Source organism: Bos indicus, chromosome 8 (assembly GCF_029378745.1).
Source record: "Bos indicus isolate NIAB-ARS_2022 breed Sahiwal x Tharparkar chromosome 8, NIAB-ARS_B.indTharparkar_mat_pri_1.0, whole genome shotgun sequence".
Classification (NCBI taxonomy): domain Eukaryota; kingdom Metazoa; phylum Chordata; class Mammalia; order Artiodactyla; family Bovidae; genus Bos; species Bos indicus.
The window spans coordinates 89,655,110-89,666,492 of NC_091767.1; the positions used below are offsets into that span (position 1 = coordinate 89,655,110).

Genomic DNA, 11,383 nt, shown 5'->3' on the forward strand with positions numbered 1-11,383 from the left:
CCTCAGATATGCCGGAGAAGGCAATGGCACCCCACTCCAGTACTCTTGCCTGAAAAATCCCATGGACAGAGGAGCCTGGTGGGCTGCAGTCCATGGGGTCACTAAAGAGTCAGAAACGACTGAGCGACTTCACTTTCACTTTTCACTTTCATGCACTGGAGAAGGCAACGGCAACCCACTCCAGTGTTCTTGCCTGGAGAATTCCAGGGACGGGGGAGCCTGTTGGGCTACCGTCTATGGGGTCGCAGAGTCGGACACGACTGAAGCAACTTAGCATTAGCAGCAGATATGCAGATGACACCACCCTTATGGCAGAAAGTGAAGAGGAACTAAAAACCCTCTTGATGAAAGTGAAAGAGGAGAGTGAAAAAGTTGGCTTAAAGCTCAACATTCAGAAAATGAAGATTATGGCATCTGGTTCCATCACTTCATGGCAGATAGATGGGGAAACAGTGGAAACAGTGTCAGACTTTAATTTTGGGGGCTCCAAAATCACTGCAGATGGTGATTGCAGCCATGAAATTAAAAGACGCTTACTCCTTGGAAGCAAAGTTATGACCAACCTAGATAGCATATAGAAAAGCAGAGACATTACTTTGCCAACAAAGGTCTGTCTAGTCAAGGCTAGGGTTTTTCCAGTGGTCATGTATGGATGTGAGAGTTGGACTGTGAAGAAAGCTGAGCGCCGAAGAATTGATGCTTTTGAACTGTGGTGTTGATGCTTTTGAACTGTGGTGTTGGAGAAGACTCTTGAGAGTCCCTTGGACTGCAAGGAGATCCAACCAGTCCATCCTAAAGGAGATCAGTCCTGGGTGTTCATTGGAAGGACTGATGCTAAAGCTGAAAGTCCAATACTTTGGCTACCTCATGCGAAGAGTTGATTCATTGGAAAAGACCCTGATGTTGGGAGGGATTGGGGGCAGGAGGAGAAAGGGACGACAAAGGGTGAGATGGTTGGATGGCATCACTGACTCAATGGACATGGGTTTGGGTGGACTCCAGGAGTTGGTGATGGACAGGGAGGCGTGCTGTGATTCATGGACAGGACTGAGCGACGGAACTGAACTGAATTGAACTGAGGTCATATAGACATACATGTCTGTAATTACATAGACCATCTATAAATAAATATGTAGATCATCTGCAGACAGGACCAAATATTAAACCTAAGTTATATGGATGTAACTATAAGCAAGCTGAACAACAAATATAAGCAAACAAATATAATCTAAGTTTAAAAAGTTGTCCTGCCTCTTATTACTACAATCTAAAAACATTTCAAGTGGTATTCAAATATTTCATTAGTCTCTTTATTTACTCTCTCAACATATGGATAAAACAATATCTATGATGAATTGATGCTCCCCACCCCAAAAAAAATCAACACATTTAACATTTTAGTGTCTCCAGACAAATTGCCTTTGCTTCAAATTACTTTATCCTTATTCAACAGGTTAGACTCTTGTAAACTTGAGATGGAACACTGGTAGATTCCTTCAATCCATCTTTCAGAAGGTTTAATGTCTTTCAATGGCTCCCCGCACCCGCCCACCACCACCACCCTCTGAATAAAACAGCAACCACCTTAATGTGATATGTTCAATTATTTAAAATCTGGCCCCAAATTCATTCCTAGACAGACTGATCATGTCAAACTTAAGTGTGTCAGCAGTTGTATGATCAATACCTACAGGGAACTTATGATATCCAGAAGCCCTAGGAATCACTCACATGGGAATAACAGATAACACAGGAAAACTTTTGATTGTAATGGTCTGACAATGGTCTGACACTCATCATGACTCCGCTCCTGTTGTTCCTTCATCTAGACTGCTTTCCTCTAACCTATATTCTTAACCCTGCAGGAACATCACCTTCTCTCCATATGCCTGGGTATCTTCCCTACCAAGCTGTAAGGTCTCGAAGGGCACATCTTCATGTATCATGCCCACATCTGACTTATGGCAATTTTAAAGCCAAAAAATAAGCACCCAATAAAGATTTAATTAAAAATTTAGTAGACGACAAGCACAACTAAGCAACCTATTGTTGAAAAAAGAATGCTAGTAACTATAGCAAAGTTCAAAAGCATGAAGAAGAAGGAAATCAACAATGACTGGCACAGCTGCTGCATTTCAGAACTGTACTGGGAACTCTACACATCCATTTCATTTAACTACTGTAATAGCCTTACATGATAGGCTTCATCCCAGTTTACAGTTGAGGAATAGCGCTTAGAAGGGCTATGTGATCAACCAGGTATGTGGCTTTGGACCAGTAAGGAGTGGGGTTGGATTTCAACCCAGACTCTTCAGAGTTGAAGGCCATTCAATCTCCACATCCAACTCCAGAGCTCACATCTTTTTCACAATGGATTCCCCATTTCCAATTTCTTTTTGTTCAAAGGAAAGAAAAAAAAACACAATTAAGCATCTAATAAATATAAGGGAGTATTTCCATGACATATATTTTTCTCAACAAATTAGAATTCTGCTAATTCAAAAGAAATATCCAACAACACTGTTATTTTTAATCTCTGCAATAATCCACCATAATTCTTCCAGAACAGCAGTATCATTTTTATGTGTTTCTAACATACCAGAGGAAAAAATGCTAACAATTAAGGAGTACAGCCAATGGAGTTTATCTGTATACAACCAGATAAGTCATTGGGAAGAGAGAACACTGCATAATTAAATTTCTTCTAGTTAAGATTTCAAATTAATAGCTCAATTATATCATATCAATACCGTTAAGAGTCAAATTTGAGGTACTCTTTCCCACAGGATGCACAGGCAAACAAAAATCACATCAACCTCCCACTCCACGATTTATGAGAGTGGTACCATTACCTGTAAGGACACCAATGACCAACATTTCGCCATTACCTAGATTTCATGAGTGTTACTACATGTTACACTAAAAACAACAAACTATATAAGGTCAAATATGGAAAACAATGTTGGTATTATTTCTCAGCACCACTAACCGGATACTGTGAATTGTTACCCTGGGGGAAAAGGAAAAGAACATAGCACTGTTTCCCAAACTAAGGTGACCAAAGACTCCTTTGATTTTCCTGTAGCATTTCTTAGCATGAGTGTCACAAAGAATACCACCTTAAACGCTGCTTCATATATATACTCAAAACAAAGTAAATATTATGACTGGGTTCTAAACTAGTAAATAAAGAAACAGTACTATCAAAACTCTGGGGATCATCTAAAATCTTAAAAAAAAAAAAAAAAAAAACTCTAAGTTAATCACAGAGATTGACTGAAGGTCTCTTTCCTTAACTCATTTCTCAGAATTTTGAAGTAACCATTTTGCTACTCAAAGACATTCTATTTTCTCACAAGAAACACACACCTACTATCGACGACTCTGACAAACATTTAACGACCTTTGCATGCAATTATCAAGTCAAATCCCATGAACACAGGGGCCTGGTAGGTTAGTCCAGGAGGTCACAAAAAGAGTCGGACTCGACTTAGCTGCTCAACAACAAACCAAGTCTGATGATAAAGGTTCTATAAATTGTTAGCTACAATTTTTTGGTATTTGCCTCTTACCCAAGAATTGGGGGAAGGGCAGAAGTTTCCTCATCTCACTTGACCCTCATCTGAAATTTCACAGCCTCTTAAAAGTTCACAACCTCTAAGAACGTTAACAGACTCAATCTGTCCTGGTATATACACCCTCAAGTACAGGTTTAGTTTTCATTTCCTAACAAAGGTATGTAGAAAGCAATTACTGTACTCTCCATCAATCCCTTCAGACCGCAGAGTTCCTTCCAGAAAATTCCAACAGAAGTTATATAGGAATTCGCATTTGGGGAGGTATGTCGTCTTTGGCAGAAGTCAGGTTATACAGCGCAATCCTTTAACACTTAAATGTACTGAGGGTTGCTTTCTGACGTACAGCAGATCTGTATTTGCTACTTCAACATGCATGGAAAACCCTCTCCAAAACCAGGAATCCCAACCCACAAATCATAAAAAAAGCAAATAAGCGTGAAGCAACTGCGTAAACAGATTTGGGGTGCTTATTTCTAGGCATTTATGGCTGAGGCCATCACTAAAATTCAATCCGGTAAAGTCGACAACGCATCCCCAACAGGAAAGATGAACAGAGCCAACCGTAGGCACTGCGCAGTTTCCGCGCCGTGCGATTAATCTCAGCAAATGCTTGCGGAATGCGCTCAAGGTCACTCGTGATGAAAAAGAAAAGTGTGTGTGTGTGTGTGTGTGTGTGTGTGTTTGAGTGTGCGTGTGCAGAAACGCCCGCCGTCGGCTAGTCCCGCGCAGAGCTGCCCAGGGCGCGTGGACAAGCAGCCAAGGGGGCGGGGGAATTGAGGGGGGGGTTACCGAGATACCCGAAAAACCACCTTCTCCGCCAAGCCCACTGCTGCAGAACCCCGGCAACCACCCGGGAGGTTACGCCGTCGTAGGTACACAGCCCTGGGTAGGAGAGCAACGCCAGGCCTCCGGAGGGTCCCGATCTTGGAGAACCCCCTCCCCTTTCAGTGGTCCGGTTCCAGCGCCCCTCGAGCTACGGAGACCAGTCCTCCTTCCCACCCCCACCTCCTTCCACCCTCCGCCCCAGCCCCTCCCACGCCCCGAGGGCCGTTCCCCTCCCCCCTGACATCCCCTCCCACCACCCGGGGGTCCAGCCCCCACCCCCGCCCCAGGGGACTCCTACACCGCCCCCTCAGGCCCCGAGGGTCTCATTCCTTCCTCCCCCGCCCAGGCCGGGTTATGCAACACTCACCCGCCCCGCCCCCCCGCCAGCGCCCGCCGCATTGCCCCCCCTCCCCGGGCCCAGCCACCCCGCGCCCCCCGCCCGCTCGAGTGCCGAGGCCTCCCAAACAAAGCGCGCGGGGCTGGCCGGCCGGGCCGGGGGCGGCGGCCATGTTGGCGGGGGCGGCGAACAAAGGCGCGCGGCCCGAGCCCGAGGCCCCCGCCCGAAGCCCGGCCGGCAGGGGGCGCTGTACAGGCGCCGCCCGCCGCCCGGACAATGCGCCGCGGCCCGCTGCTCCCTGGGCGCCACCGCCCCTCAACGCGCCCCGCCCGCGGCCCCGCTGCGGCGCCCGCTCCCCGGCGCTGCACAGGCCTCACCTGCTGGCCTCCTAGGCCGCCGTCTGCAGCCCTTGGGCCCTGCCGTCCCGCGCCGCGATCCCGCCCCGGCCCGACCGAGCCAGACGGCGCCGCCCCGCCCCCGCTCCGCTCCGCGGCCGCCGCCGCCCGCCCCCGACCGCACGGCGCACGCGCACTGCGTCCGCCGACTGCACCGGCAGCACCGCCCGGCCCCGGCCCGACGGGCCGTATTGCGCAGGCGCTCCAGCTGGAGGGAGGGGCCTAGAGGACAGAGGGCGGGGCCTGGCGGCAGGACTCGGCTGGAGGCTGCTCACCTGGCGGCGGGGCGGGACCGAATAAAGGAGGGCCTGGAGGTGGGGCGGGGCCTGGTGGTGCTGCAGGGAGGGGCCTGGCACCACTCACCTGGTAGCCTAGCACAGCGGACTAGGGCCTGGCGCCGGGGTGGGGCCTGGCAGCTGGGAGGGGCCAGGCGCGGCTCTCACCTGGGGGCGGGGCCTGGCTGGGTCCCAGCTGCGCTCCAAGAGGCGGCATTAAGGGCCCAAAGGCCCGGCGGCCGGGGACGGCGCGAATTGCGCCGGAAGTCTGGCATCCTTAGAAGTTTCGTTTTCGCGGGGTGGGAGGGTTTTCACCGACTGACTGATCCTCCCTGTCCTTGAATTTAAGCAGCAAGTCGACCTGCGTTGCACGCGCCGCCCCTTTGGAAGAAGCGGAGTACAGTGACACGGCCATCCGCTGACAGAGCTGTGGTGGCCGAGGAAACGCAGCACTCAGCGCTGAGGGCTTCCCAATCGGGCCCCACCGCCGCACTGCGCCACCGCGGCCGAAATTCGGGTCTCGCCCATTCACCTGCCCTACGTGGCGGGGGAGGACGAGCTTTGCAGCACTTGACGACGCACTCCCTCCTTGTCCGTATTCCGCCCCCTCCACAAACTGGCCAACTCGCTCGGCCTTCCGCAGAAGTCAGGAGCCAGGCATTCTCACGGTCACTCGCTAACTTGTTTGCCTTCTGTTTCACCCAAGACGCCCTTTGCGTGTCAGGTTGGTTGTTTGCAGGAAGAGGGGGAGAGGAAGGAAGAGTCCGGAACAGTTTTGACTCCTTTGGAGTGCAATACCCACAGGCTGTACCCGGAGTCTGAATCCCCCTACCCCGCACCCCATCCTGGAGCTCTACCTGCTTCAGTCCCAAGACTGGCGCTCGCCTCTCCCCTCGTCCTCATACCCCCTCAACTCTCTCCCAGCAGTTCCCTCCCCCACTGGCCCGGTGCCGCCCCTTCCCCAACCCCACCACCACCCGGGCGTCCAGAGAGTCACTTGGCGGACGTGGTTCCTAGAATGCGAAAAGCTTCGTAATAAACCGCCTGCCCGAATGTTGTCGGGTCAAATGACAGTCGTATTATTGGAAAGCGCTCTCTACACAGTAACCTGCAGCCCAATTGTCGCTTAGCATTGCTCTGTGGGATTTTGCTGGCACCTTTTTCTTCCAAGTAAGAGTGATACGTGCCTGTTGAAACAAAGTGCTCATCTCAGATGACACACTTGGCAAGAACTGCAAGTTCACAGGCCAACTAGAGGACCAATTTAGATACAGATATACAAAAGTGTGTCACTGTACTTACCAAGGAGAAAGCGTCGGGAAATTAATTTTCCACAATGTTCAGTGTTTATAACCCAGACAGTAGTGGGAAGGGAGAAATTTCCCTCTTGAGTTCTTATGCAGTGGACTAATGACAAAATTGACACAAGACAGATTAGCAGGAGAAAAACAAATTTGAATGCATGCACATATTGGTCTCATAGAAATTGGATCTATGAGGTGGCCAAAGCAGGCAGATTTTATACTTTTTAGACAAAAAATAAATTTGTGAGGAGTTGACAAGATAGGGTTGGGATGCACAATTAGTGAAAAATCTAAACAGAAATTGGGCTTAGGATAGTAAATTTTAAATTAACAAGGTTTGTTTATACAGGCTTTACAGCCCGATTTCCTTGTTTCTGGTGATAAGGATCTCTGTACCTTCTGGTACAAGAAAGGTATTTATTGTTCAGTCGCTCAGTCCTGCCTGACTCTTTTTCAACCCTCCATGGACTGTTGCTCCCCACACTCCTCTGTCCATGGGATGTCCCAGGCAAGAATACTGGAGTGGGTTGCCATTTCCTTCAGAGGCAAATTCTTTACTGCTGAGCCACCCTGAGAAAGGTACCGAAACCTTTGAAAGAATGAGGTAGCCCAAGGACACAACCAAATAGGTCCAAGATGGCAGATGAGTTGACTTCCACTAGACCTTGAGCTTCAGTATATGCTCACTGTAACATCAGCAAGCTAAATGACATACCCACAGGCGCCATAACAGTTCAAGGGCGAACCATACAGTGCATTTCCAATTCCTGGAAATCCCCACCCCTTCCCCAAAAGAACTAAAATACTCCTCCCACTCATTAGCTTATGAAATTACCCACCCCTGTAAAAATTGACAAGTCAGTGGAATGTTTCTAAGTAGATCCACTTCTTATCCATCACTTTGTCTCTCACTGAATTCTTTCTGTGATGAGACATCAAGAACCTGAGTTTCATTAAGTCCTGAGACCATGTGTGTGATCTCAGTTAAAACTGAGTTCAAGTCCCAATCTGAGTTGCATGGTTTCAGCAATTTTCACATGGGAGATTTTTTCCTATTTTTAAGGAGACAGAGGGGAAGGTCAGAGTGTCCCTCTTGCATTGACTCTTTCTTACGTAACTGTGCATGCATGCTAAGTCACTTCAGTCAGGTCTGACTCTTTGCGACCCTATGGACTGAAGCCCACTAGGCCCCTCTGTCCATGGGATTCTCCAGCCAAGAATACTGGTGTGGGTTGCTGTGCCCTCCTCCAAGGGATCTTCCCAACCCAGGGATTGAACCCCAGTCTCTTATGTCTCCTTCATTGTCAGGTGTGTTCTTTACCACTAATACCACCTGGGAAACCTGTAAGTAACTTCAACAAAATAATTAATGTTCCATTGAAGCACATTTGGAGGCAGTCCACTGGGTGCCCCAACAACCTCAACCAGAAGGCTGTGAGTCCCTTCCTTTCCCGTTCTGAATAGAGAGGTCTGGCCATCTTGCTTCCCAGGAAGCTTCAGTAGACCCCACACTAAAGTGTCTTCCTATTAGTGGGGAGGGAGCCGGATTGTTGCAATATTCTTTCTTTGGAAGTGGGACCTGAAGAACCAAAGAGGACCACTTTCATCTCAAGAATCCTGTTTTTCAAAAGGTACTCTCTTTCCATGCTCATTCTTGGCTTAACTTGCTTCTGAAACCACAGGAAAATCATCAGTTAGAGTACTATGCCCCTTCCAGGCTTCTTTCCAACAGTTTGAAACTATCACTGCTGGATGAAAAAGAGAACCAGAAGAGTCTTTCACACTACCTGGTATATCAACTGGACCCTATCAGGCACAGGGCACTGCATTTGTCTCTGGAGGGGACACTATGTCTACATACACAAGAATGTTTACACTTCATGAAGGGAACATCACATGGTACTGAAAAAATATTTACTGAATGGATGACTCCAAGAAAAAACAGCAGGAGGAGAGTTCGGCCATCTGGTCAACTATACAGCTTCCTCCCTGGCTCATTCACACCTTTCTCCAGGTCATTCTCTACACAGCAGCCAAATATATGCTTCAAAATGATACCCTCTCAGAAAAGCCTCTTCTGACCACCTGCACAATTAGATTGCCCTCTATTCTCTTTAACTGTCATCCTTGTTTATTTTTCTTTGTAGCACTGATTCTCTTGTAATTACCTACATATGAGGTGACTGTTGGCCACCTCATGTGAAGAGTTGACTCATTGGAAAAGACTCTGATGCTGGGAGGGATTGGGGGCAGGAGGAGAAGGGGACGACAGAGGATGAGATGGCTGGATGGCATCACTGACTCGATGGACGTGAGTCTGAGTTAACTCCAGGAGTTGGTGATGGACAGGGAGGCCTGGCATGCTGCGATTCATGGGGTCGCAAAGAGTCGAACACGACTGAGCAACTGAACTAAACTGAACTGACTTGTTAAGTCACCACCCACCCCATTATAAAGTCCAAAGGCCAGAGCCAATATCTGTTTTCCTTTATACCTTGCAGAGGACTATAAGGGTTCAACAACTATTTATTATAAATGAATAGATGACTTGTCTGAATACTGGATCATGTGGCTTTGTTAACATAGGGTTTAGGAAGAGCCCCAAGTGCCAAGATACTGGGGAATTTAAACTCTTACCTACTCACAGAGTTATATCAAGGTTCAACAGAAACTCTATACAGACCTATGCACACGTGAGCGAGTTTCTCCATCCCATGGGAAATAATTGAAGATGTTCAGTCAGGTTTGTGGGGTGACTTTTTAAAAACAATCAGGTGCTATCTGGAAGAGAATTTACAGTGGGAATTATGACATAAAGGACACCATGTAGGAGGCTACTGTAATAATTTCGGGGGACAGAATTTGAACTGGATACAGTGCTTATGAAAAGGATAATATAATAACTTTTAAAGAGCAAGCATCCAACTCCATGATAGAGGGGAGTTATATTATTGAAGAGGGGGATGATGGTGGCATTTTGGTTAGTCTAAGAAGGAAGAACTCCTTATGATTTAAAGAAATATCCTGAAAAGTTTTAATTAAATGATATGATGATGTTGTCATGCTGATTTCTCTCAACAGATTAGTTTTGCCTGGTTTTGAACTTTATATAAATGGAATCAAATAATGACATACCTATATATCACATGACACCTGAATACTATTTATGCATCCCTTTGATTGTGTGGATCACAATAAACTGTAGAGAATTCTGAAAGAGATGGGAATACCAGACCACCTGACCTGCCTCTTGAGAAACCTATATGCAGGTCAGGAAGCAACAGTTAGAACTGGACATGGACCAACAGACTGGTTCCAAATAGGAAAAGGAGTACGTCAAGGCTGTATGTTGTCACCCTGCTTATTTAACTTCTATGCAGAGTACATCATGAGAAATGCTGGGCTGGAAGAAGCACAAGCTGGAATCAAGATTGCCGGGAGAAATACCAATCACCTCAGATATGCAGATGACACCACCCTTATGGCAGAAAGTGAAGAGGAACTAAAAAGCCTCTTGATGAAAGTGAAAGTGGAGAGTGAAAAAGTTGGCTTAAAGCTCAGCATTCAGAAAATGAAGATCATGGCATCCAGTCCCATCACTTCATGGGAAATAGATGGGGAAACAGTGTCAGACTTTATTTTTGGGGGCTCCAAAATCACTGCAGATGGTGACTGCAGCCAGGAAATTAAAAGACGCTTACTCCTTGGAAAGTTATGACCAACCTAGATAGCATATTCAAAAACAGAGACATTACTTTGCCAACAAAGGTTCGTCTAGTCAAGGCTATGGTTTTTCCAGTAGTCATGTGTAAATGTGAGAGTTGGACTGTGAAGAAAGCTAAGCACCAAAGAATTGATGCTTTTGAACTGTGGTGTTGGAGAAGACTCTTGAGAGTCCCTTGGACTGCCAGGAGATCCAACCAGTCCATTCTAAAGGAGATCAGCCCTGGGTGTTCTTTGGAAGGAATGATGCCAAAGCTGAAACTCCAATACTTTGGCCACCTCATGCGAAGAGTTGACTCATTGGAAAAGATTCTGATGCTGGGAGGGATTGGGGGCAGGAGGAGAAGGGGACAACAGAAGGTGAGATGGCTGGATGGCATCACCAACTCGATAGACATGAATTTGAGTGAACTCCGGGAGTTGGTGATGGACAGGGAGGCCTGGCGTGCTGCGATTCATGGGGTCACAAAAAGTCGGACACGACTGAGTGACTGAACTGAACTGAGGGAAACTGCACGTGAACTAGAAGATAGCTGCTCTTGGATATACTCCTAGAAGAGAAATTGCTGAATAAAGAATATGAATATTAATAGGTACCACATTCATATAATGATGTGAACACTTTAGATCTTTACCAGTGCAGTAGGTGAACAAAACCATATCCCATGATAGTTTTTGTTTGCATTTATTTTATTTTAAGAGAGATTGTTTGCTTTTCATATATTTAAAAGTCATTTGAGCCTATGAAATCCACTAAAAACTATTGGAAGTAATAAACAAGTTCAGCAAGGTTGTAGGATATAAAATCAATATACAAAAATCAATCATTTCTATACAGTAGCAGTGGGCAAACCAAAAGTGGAATTTAGAAAACAATTTCCTTTTATTATAGATTTCAAAAGAATAAATTAGGAATGAATTTAACAAAAGTACAAAGTTTATACTC

At 46.8% G+C, this 11,383-nt stretch overlaps 1 protein-coding gene across 2 annotated transcripts in view; it reads right to left on the reverse strand.

Annotated features, from left to right (window-relative positions):
- Positions 1-5,256, reverse strand: part of SPIN1 (spindlin 1) — an 81,700-nt gene extending 76,444 nt beyond the window's left edge. The window contains exon 1 of one of the 2 annotated variants that reach the window (XM_019966641.2): positions 5,118-5,256. The gene's annotated coding sequence lies outside the window, so the exon portion shown is untranslated. Of the gene's footprint in view, positions 1-2,194; positions 4,251-5,117 lie in introns of those variants that run through there. The other variant, XM_070795193.1, reaches the window with a different exon arrangement.
- Between the last annotated feature and the right edge of the window lie 6,127 nt (positions 5,257-11,383).